The sequence below is a fragment of the Tupaia chinensis genome, unplaced genomic scaffold (genome assembly GCF_000334495.1).
Source record: "Tupaia chinensis unplaced genomic scaffold, TupChi_1.0 Scaffold149798_1, whole genome shotgun sequence".
Taxonomy (NCBI): Eukaryota; Metazoa; Chordata; class Mammalia; order Scandentia; family Tupaiidae; genus Tupaia; species Tupaia belangeri.
The window spans coordinates 181,459-191,961 of record NW_006209642.1 but is presented as its reverse complement, the minus strand read 5'-3'; the positions used below and the strand labels follow the sequence as shown (position 1 = coordinate 191,961).

Sequence of the window (10,503 nt, the reverse complement as noted above, 5' to 3'; positions counted from 1 at the left end):
TTGTGGTGCTGGATTCCCACATAGCCGACCGTGGTTCAGGTCTCAGACCAGGTGGCTTGAAACTCACACTGGGTGCATGTGCAGATGTGCCCAAAATCCTGAAAGGAGAATGGGGGAGAAGGGATTAAAGTGTGACCATCCCCTTTCCTGGGAGGCCGGGGGGTGGGGGCAGTGTTGATTTCTTGCTTTCTCTCTGATTCTCTCTGTGTCTGTGGCGAGTGCACATGCCCTATAGCAAAAATCTCTCTCTCTAAAGAAACAAACAAAAACTTTATAGAATTTGTGAAAGCTAATATTTTGTGATAAAAAGAAATAAAAAAAGTAGTTGAAATTCATGAGGACAGAGTGTGTTTCGTTTTAACCAAAACCACACTTCATCTCCCTCAAATATGAAAAAATTTACAACTTAGACACCATCTTTTTTCTGATTTATTTTCCTTCTGGACTGTGCTACTGTGATTTTTCATGTGAACTCTTAACATGCGAAATTTGTGACAAATCATTTATATGGAACATGCCTAAGAAATGAATTTTACTCTCTTCCTTAAATTTGGTGTGTGTGTATGTAGGTGTGTATTTTACTTTGATATGAATTATACAAAATACTAGTTGCTTTACATTGTCTTTTCGTATTCTTGGGGCTTTTGTGTATGTTTGACTTGTTTCTAAAATAATTTCCTCAGGAATGCAGACCTTAATTTTTATATCTTTCCTAAAGTAGCTAACACAGCAGTAGGCACTTACATATCTAGTCAATGATGTAGGCAGAAAGAGCAAAATACATGGTTTAACATATGTTTAAGGCATCTATTTTAAAAGAAACAGAAATGAGACCAAAGCTTTAGTAAATTTCAATTTATTTTACATTTTAGGGAAATAATAGAATTCTGAATTTCAAAAAATTTGAATAATGAATTTATTTTTATTTCAGATCTATGCATGCAGTTATATTTTATTTGATTGTTGACTTAGGTCACATCTGTGTACAATAACCAAATAAACTCTTTCACTATTAAAGAAATTTGTTTTTGACATTAGTCTCCTTCATTTTATCTTCTGAAGTATGCCAGATGAAAACTGGTGGCACATTTTAAAAGATGAAGTTAATGTTTGTGATGTAGATCATCTTCTGCTTATTGTTTTATTGACGAAGCTTACCTTTATACCTTATGTACACCAAATGAGTGGATTTCAAAGAACCTGATTGTTTTGCATTCTTGAATATACATTTTTCTTCATAAAATAAGCAAAAGTAATATCTTAAATGTACTACTAATTTATTATTCAATGAAATGTGTTATAGCCATTACAGTTATATTTCTGAAGGCTATTTAATGATGGGAGATTATATAGTCAGTATAAGAAGGGCTTAGCATAGAGGAGTGATTTTCACCTGAGGCAGGAGGCAGTGTTGCCTCTTGGGGCTTTTGCAAATGTCTGGCTGCCACAACTAGAGAAGGAAGGCGAGGTAAAAGATATCTACCCGTATCTAGTGGGCAGAGACCATGGGTACTGCTAAGCCACTAGGCATCCTGTAGTCCCACGGGCAGCCCCCATGGCAGAAAATCACCTGACTATGTGTGTCGATGGTGCTAACGCTATCTATTGGGGAATTTTACAGTCGATTTAAACTCTGAAAGATGTGACTTTTGGATTCAGATAAGCTGGGTTTGAACTCTGCTACTCATTAGCTGTGTGGTCTTAGGCAATTTATATCAGGTCTGTAAGTCTCAGCACCCCATGGAATCGTATTATCTTAGTAATAGTACACCCTTCATAGGGTGGGTGGAGACAGTAAATGAGAGAGGATATATGTGAAACGATTGAATGATGTCTGCTAAAGAATAATTATTCGATAAATCTTAGCTATTATCATTGTCATTGCCATCATGCTTATTCCAAACGCGTATGGCATTATTCTCTGCTACTCTCTGGGACCTCAAAACACCCTCAATTCTTGGTGCTGGAAGAAGATGCTACGGTGGAAAGGAACAATTCTTGGTGATGATTCTACCAATGCCAGTGCAGTCTTGCTAATGAGTGACTAGCAGGAGATGAGTATTACCTCCTAACAATGAGTCACCTACTTAGGGTTTATGAAGAGCTTCTACAACAAAAGAATTTTGATTCAGTATTTAAGTTCGGTATTTAAATGTAAACTTATTCTGTGGAAATGTAGAAGAAAAGCAGTAACAGTTCTTGGATCATAGTTTTACATGATACTTCCTCTCATTTAAAAAAACAAAAATGAAGCCATGTCTCTACTCATTATTGTTAATAGTCTGAAATCACACTTATTCAATACAATGCACACAAAAAGTCCCATAATATACATATTATACATCATTATTCTTTGTCTTTTAGTTTATTACCATAGGGCATGCGTACTTGCCAGACACACACACACACACACACACACACACACACAAATGAGTGGATTTCAAAGAACCTGATTGTTTTGCATTCTTGAATATACATTTTTCTTCATAAAATAAGCAAAAGTAATATCTTAAATGTACTACTAATTTATTATTCAATGAAATGTGTTATAGCCATTACAGTTATATTTCTGAAGGCTATTTAATGATGGGAGATTATATAGTCAGTATAAGAAGGGCTTAGCATAGAGGAGTGATTTTCACCTGAGGCAGGAGGCAGTGTTGCCTCTTGGGGCTTTTGCAAATGTCTGGCTGCCACAACTAGAGAAGGAAGGCGAGGTAAAAGATATCTACCCGTATCTAGTGGGCAGAGACCATGGGTACTGCTAAGCCACTAGGCATCCTGTAGTCCCACGGGCAGCCCCCATGGCAGAAAATCACCTGACTATGTGTGTCGATGGTGCTAACGCTATCTATTGGGGAATTTTACAGTCGATTTAAACTCTGAAAGATGTGACTTTTGGATTCAGATAAGCTGGGTTTGAACTCTGCTACTCATTAGCTGTGTGGTCTTAGGCAATTTATATCAGGTCTGTAAGTCTCAGCACCCCATGGAATCGTATTATCTTAGTAATAGTACACCCTTCATAGGGTGGGTGGAGACAGTAAATGAGAGAGGATATATGTGAAACGATTGAATGATGTCTGCTAAAGAATAATTATTCGATAAATCTTAGCTATTATCATTGTCATTGCCATCATGCTTATTCCAAACGCGTATGGCATTATTCTCTGCTACTCTCTGGGACCTCAAAACACCCTCAATTCTTGGTGCTGGAAGAAGATGCTACGGTGGAAAGGAACAATTCTTGGTGATGATTCTACCAATGCCAGTGCAGTCTTGCTAATGAGTGACTAGCAGGAGATGAGTATTACCTCCTAACAATGAGTCACCTACTTAGGGTTTATGAAGAGCTTCTACAACAAAAGAATTTTGATTCAGTATTTAAGTTCGGTATTTAAATGTAAACTTATTCTGTGGAAATGTAGAAGAAAAGCAGTAACAGTTCTTGGATCATAGTTTTACATGATACTTCCTCTCATTTAAAAAAACAAAAATGAAGCCATGTCTCTACTCATTATTGTTAATAGTCTGAAATCACACTTATTCAATACAATGCACACAAAAAGTCCCATAATATACATATTATACATCATTATTCTTTGTCTTTTAGTTTATTACCATAGGGCATGCGTACTTGCCAGACACACACACACACACACACACACACACACACACACACAGAGAGAGAGAAAGAGAGAGTGAGAGAAAGTGAGAAACCACTCTTCCCCCATCACCACCCCCACAGAGAGGGGATGGCCATACTGTAATCCCTTCTCTTGTTGGGATTTTGGACACACATGCACACATGCCTGGCATGATTTTCAAGCTACTGGGTCTAAGACTTGAAATGTGGAGACCCAAGGCCTTCACCTCCTTGCCACCTGCTGACCCCTGCATGCATATTTTTAAGTATTCCATATTATACAAGGTCGTATCTGGCTTATTGACTAAGATTGCCAATACAAGAAAAAAACCCCGAAAACTCTCATTATTAAAGAAATCTCTGACACAAGTCTCCATTTTATCTTCTGAAAAATGTCAGATGAAGAATGATGACACATTTTAGAGGATGAAGTAATGGTGTTTGTGATATAAATCACTTCCTACTTTTTCATTTATTGACAAAGCTTACTTTATATCTCATTATCAAAGGAGTAGACGTCAAAGAACCTGATTGTTTTAAGTACTCAAATATACATTTTTCTCTATAGAATAATCAAAAGTAATATTTTAGATGTAGCACTAATTTTTTAAATGAAATGTCTTCTAGCCATTTAAATTGTATTTGACAATTATTTAATGATGTGAGGTTATAGTCAGTATGAAAAGGGGTTAACATGGAGGTGTGATTTTCACCTAAGGCAGGGAGCAATTTTGTCCCCTACAGGGTATTTGGAAATGTCTGGAGACATTCCTTATTCCACAAGAAAAGAGGTCAGTAGGAGTCTAAAAATTGAATTTGCCTACCAATTTTTAAGCAATTAAGCTATTTGGGGGGAACTTAATGTATTTGTAAATGGACACTTTTAACAAAGTTACCTAGTTGGAGCTCATTACAAAAAGCCTTCAGTGTCAGCCAGTGGTGTGGTGTTTAAGGCAGCGGGATCCCATATGGCCATCTGAGCAGTTTGAGTCCCAGACCTGGCTGTTTGAGAAACAGGCTGGTTGTGTATGTGTGTCCAAAATCCCTAAAGAAGGGAGAAATGGAGGAGAAGGTATTGTGTCATGACCATTGCTTATGGTGGTGCTTTCTCACTTTTCCTTTCCCTTTCTCTTTCTCTGTCTTTCCTGTTAGCATATGTACCTTCTAACAAATTAAAAAAAAAAAAGAAAGAAAGCAGTCTCCATGTCCATTTTTGCTATTGTCTTTGTACAAGCCATTTGCTTTAGTTAACATCTATAAAGCCTTCATATTGTTCAATAGCCAGTCTACAGGGGAGCAATAAAGCTATAAAGCCACTGTCTGGAAACTTAATCCTATGCAAAGAAGAAAGAACAAAAAGAACCCATTCTGTGTCAGTGTGCCCAGTGATATTTATTTCTTATCTGGGTGGGAAGGATTCAAAGCTACTTAGGACATGAGTGACTACAGAGGGAGGTATTCTACTTGCGAAAGGAAATACTGCATTTGTTTTAGTTTTGCTAGTGAAGTGGCTTGGGCTGTTTGGGCAGGTGATGGGGGAAGGGAGAGAAAGAGGGAACCCGGGAAAGATGTAACCAAAGTTAAGGAATCTGTTGTCCAATGGAACCCGAGCCTTCACGTTCCAGTTACAGGTGTGTCATTCGCTCTCATAACTTTGACTAATTACTTTACTCTGTGCATTTTTTTTTCTTTTCTTTTCTTTTTTTTTTTTTTTTTTTATTTGTCCACGGCACATGCGCTTGCTAGAGAGACAGACAGAAAGTGAGAAATCACCTTTTGGCGGGGATGGTCACAACCTAATCTCTTCTCTATGCTTTAGGAATTTGGGGCACACATGCATATGAGCTTGGCGTGATTTTCAAGTGGCCAGATCTGGGCTCAAACCACAGAGTTGGCAATGTGGGATCTAGTCACCTTAGCTTCCATGCCTGCTGGCTGACCCCATTTTTCTTTCAGTGTTTAAAATGATGAATTATTATGAGGATAGTGAGTGAATGCTGGTAAATTGCTAAGGAGATGCCTGACACATAACAAAGGTATTGCTCTTATTTGCCAGAGTGCACAGGGTGGGAAAGACATTAAGCTGAGTATCTTGAAGCTGTTGATTCTTTTCTACGTTATTTGCATGAATAGGTTTCCTCGTATTTTGCCACTCACTTTTCTTTCCACTATCAGCATCTTCTTAGCTAAAATTGTGACTGATAAGTCAGAGTAGCTACCATTTTTTTTTTTTCAGTCATTGATGACAACTCTTGGAACATAAAAAATCTGAAGCTACTGAAAAATGGAAAAACTGGGAACAAACTCCATGGCCTAGTAAAGGGAATCAAACACTACATGACCAACCATGGTTCAAATCCCAATTTTGGTGTCTTGAAACACACACTGAGTATATGTGTGTGCTTCTGTCCAAAATCCCAACAGGACCAAAAAACGGAGGAGAAGGAATTGCAGTGTGACCATGCCCCACAACACTTCCATTAGAATGATAGAATAAATTTCTTTCTTTCTTTCTTCTTTCTTTTTTTTTTCTTTTTTTGCTATAGGGTGAATGCTCTCACCAGAAAGAGAGAGACAAGAGAGACAGAAAGCAACAAATCATACCCCAGGGGGGATGGCGACATTGCAATCCCTTCTTCTCCATTCTCCTCTTGGAATCTTGGGCATGCATGCACACACACATGTCCAGCGTGAGTTTAAGCCACCAGGCTCATGACTCAAACTGCAGCCAACTACATGGGAGTCCAGGGACAGCCATTACGCCAAGAATGATAGAATAGATTTCTTACTGAACACATATCAATAGGAAAAAAAATGTTATTCTAGCCATACATCAAGTGACCAGTAATTACTAAGCACATAGTAGAACTTCTTGAAACTTCATAAAAATAGTCATACAATATATTTAATAATTCTCATTTCACCTATGAAGACTGTGGATTCAGAGAGCGTCTTTGGGATTTCATAGAAGAACGCAGAAACAGTGGCCTAGAACAGAGCCTCAGAGCCAGGAAGTGCACTGTTTCCCTCATACCAGTGGCCCTCTGCTCCAAACCAGCTCATCCCACGAGTCTTATCAAATATGTTTGAATTTCAGGATTCTTAGAAAAATAGAAAGTTGTGTATAGGAAGAATAACACATAAGCCATCATGCACTTGGCATTCATTCACCCTTTCATTCATTTACAGTTTAGCTTTTTCTAGACAAGACTTTATATGGCAATCACAGTTATTTATTTTGCCATTATCTTGCAGGACCCTGAAGGAATGGATAATTGTTGAGAAGCTCATGGCATTTTTGGGTGGGAAGTAGTCTCAGGAAGAGAGGAAAAAGGAAGAAAGGCTGAACAGAAAAAGAGAGAGGCACTTCACCCTTATTTGACCTCTGGCCTGGGACTGGCCATAGTTGAGAAAGGGCACACTGACATTCTGAGGGAAGCATGGAGGTAATCTAGCATGAACTATGAATATTTAGAGTAGTAAAGCAGGCAGATTGAGGTTTAGACGGACTGCAGCCATTTTGAAATTAAGAAAGGCCTCTAAGACCAGCAGTTAGCGTAATGGCTATGTCACTGGACTCCCATGTAGTCGACCGTGGTTCACGACCGGGTGGCTTAAAACTCAAGCCGGGCACCTGTGCATGCGTGCCCAAGATCCCCAGAGGATAATGGAGGAGAAGGGATTGCGGCCTGGCCATCCCCCCTGGGGGGTGATTTCTTGCTTTCTGTCTCTCTGTCTTTCTGGTGAGCGCCCGCGTCCTATAGCGAAAACCTCTCCAAAAAAAAAAAAAAAAGAAAAGAAAGGCTTCTAATGAAAGCAATGTGACCGAGTGCTGAGTCATGGGGAGATCTGTCTGAAGAATGGTCAAATGAGAAACCAGGAATGGGAATTTGAAGGAGTCAAGATAATTACTCAGAGGAACGTGATTGACTGTAGTAAGCAATGATTTACATGTGCTTGTATCTCGTACCTATAAATACTGAGAATATGTTTTGTTTTATTTTATTTTATTTTATTTTTTTGCTAAGGGTTCGTGCTTACTAGAGAGAGAGAAAGACACAGAGAGGGAAAGTAAGAAATCATCTCCTGGGAGGATGGCCATACTACAGTCCCCCTCTTGGGATTGTGAGCATGTATGCACACATGCCCAGCGTGTTTCAAACCTCTGGGTCCAGGCTCCAATTGCAGCTAGCCATGTGGGAATCCAGTGCCTTACCCACCATACTACCTGCTGGCCCCGATGTTTAGCTTTATTGAGAAAATTTGGTGGTGTTTGCTGACTCTTCCTATATCCTGGCCACAGAAATACACTCCCTCTTTAGCCTCTGCTTCTTATTCCATTGACCATGGGTAGAAGCTGTTGGTCTTAGTTTTCTGGTAACAGTAGGGCCACATAAACAAATGAAATAATCTTGTTTGGTTGGTAGCTCTATTTCAGATGTTAAATGATGTTGGCAGAACTGTGGGCCAAGAAGCTTCTGAAATGCCAGGTCAGATTACTAAAAAGGACTCAGGGAACAGCTCTTCTGAGAGAAAGATTAAAAAAAAAGTCTTGCCCCACCCAAGAGCTTATAGAATTGAATTTGACAGTTCTGTGCACTCTCTCATGTTGCTTTAGACATATTAATCATTCAAATCTTATTTCATAATACATTTTCTCCTAAATTGGGTTTCCATTGCAGAAAGGATTTGTTTTATAAATGTTTCCCTTTTTGATACTATAAAGTTGTAGAAAACGATAAAAAAAATGGGGCCATCAGTCAATAAATGTGGATTTGGTTCCTTTTGGTCTAAATTTGACCTAAATAAACTACATGCCTGTGAGAAAATTATTTTCAACCCAGGCAACATCTTTTAACTCTGATTTGAAAACAAAACAAAACAAAACTTAAAATGGACACTAGGTGGTGCTCACACCACGTTTCTTACTGACCGCTCCAAAGTTAAATTTTAATCAAGGTTATCTGAGGTTTCTACTTGTTGGGTTACTACTTCTACTACATGTGCTGCTCAGGATTACTGCAAAACCAAGCAGCAAATCAACGATAACCAAATGCTTTCGTATTTCACACACGAAGTTTTCAAACAGCAATTTCAAAATGAATTTATGTTAGAAAGTGTGCCAATCTTTGGTTATTAATTTTTTAGGATAACCTATGTTCTTAGTCACCAAAAGAGGACACTCTAATACACCTTAAAAATGCACTTAGGCATACAAAGGCTACAACTTTTTGTCTATGTAGCAAAGAATTACTTTCTTGTGTGTAACAGGATCGACTGGATCTTTTTTATTTTGATTTATGACAGCTGTGCACAAGTGTTTTATTCATTATAATCAAATTACAAATAATTGTGAATTCTCTGCCATTTCAGATTTAAAATAGACTTTTGATGTCTTTCGAGTTAAAAGCACCGTTTTCTATTGTGGCTTTTAGACTTCGAAAAGCCCAAGCACCTTAAGCCCAAGTAAATGATGTGTGAATGTGTGGCTTCATTCTTGATTTAATTAAAATTTCTTTTATCGCTGAACAATTTCTTCTTCCACTTAGGAAAAAGATGGGTTTCATGAAAACAGGATGGGAGTTAACTAGGTAATTATTTCTGGTCTTCCAAGGGCAGGAGGGGAAATAGGGGGAACTTTTCCCACAAATCCGAGCGCATGTCGTGTGGGAAAGCTGAGTGCACAAAGGGGATCTCTGGCCGAGGAGTCTTGGCAGGGCGCTGTGGGGGTAAGAGGCCCGAACACAGCTTCTGGTGTCTGCAGTACGACTCCCTTTCCCCATTCAGACTCAGGCCCTGTGTAGGAAGGTAACCAGAGAAAAGGACAGTAGTCACAACTAACTCTTCACCAACATTAAACACTGTTCCCATTGTTTTTTGTATGTTAATTTACTGACCTGTCACAGCAATCCTGTGCCTGAAAAGAAAAAAAAAAAAAGGAAAAGAAAAAAAACACAAGCACAGAGAGGAGTCCTTGTCCAAGGTCACTCTAGTAAATGGCAATATCAGGTTCCGAGCCAAACGTTATTTGGCTGATTCCAGAATCTGGACTTTAAACCACTAGCCCAGGCCATCTCCCCACACGAGGGCAAACACTCATACCGTGATGGCTCCCTGCCAAATACTGTTACAAGGGCTTCACCACATGAACTCTTTCCATTCTCACAATAGCTCCATGACGTGGGTGTTTTCATTGTCCCCATTCTACAGCTGAGGAGACTGAGGTACAGATCAGTTGGAAGCTCAAGGTGATGAATGCAGTGGAAGGTGTGCTTACAGACAAGGCTGCCTCTAATTAAAGTCTGTTTGAAGGCTCCTCAGCAGGCCAGGGCTCAGCAGTGATCCCACCCCCACCTCCTCTGCTTTCCCATGGGTTTCACTTACTTCTATGGATGCGGGCCTCCTCTGGGCTGCCCTGAACAGCACAGCCTCTATTTTAAGCTTTTGCTTTAAGCGTGCAGATAAACTTCTGTTCTCGGCAGTGCTCACACCACATTACTGACCTCTCCAAAGTTAAATTTTAATCAAGGTTATCTGAGGCTTCTACTTGTTGGGTTACTACTTCTGCTACATGTGCTGCTCAGGATTACTGCAAAACCAAACAGCAAATCAACAATAACCAAATACTATCATATTTCACACACGACGTTTTCAAAAGGCAATTTTGAAATGAATTTATGTTAGAAAGTGTGCCTGACCTGTCACAGCAGTCCTGTGCCTGAAAAAAAATAAGTAGGATGCTAAAAAACAAAAACAAAAACAAAACAACAACAACAAAACCTGTACATTTGTACATGTGTGAAACTATTGGGTCTTCGGGAAAATCGTGATGTGTTTTTCTATGCAAAAATGTGTCA

The 10,503-nt window shown here is 39.1% G+C and overlaps 1 long non-coding RNA gene across 1 annotated transcript; it reads right to left on the bottom strand.

Moving 5' to 3' along the window:
- Window positions 1–8,895: 8,895 nt before the first annotated feature.
- On the bottom strand, window positions 8,896–10,129 carry LOC106734203 (uncharacterized). Its single transcript, XR_001369920.2, has 3 exons — window positions 10,031–10,129; window positions 9,544–9,563; window positions 8,896–9,442 (listed from the first exon to the last, which is right to left on the bottom strand). It is a non-coding gene; the product is annotated as an uncharacterized LOC106734203 (long non-coding RNA).
- Between the last annotated feature and the right edge of the window lie 374 nt (window positions 10,130–10,503).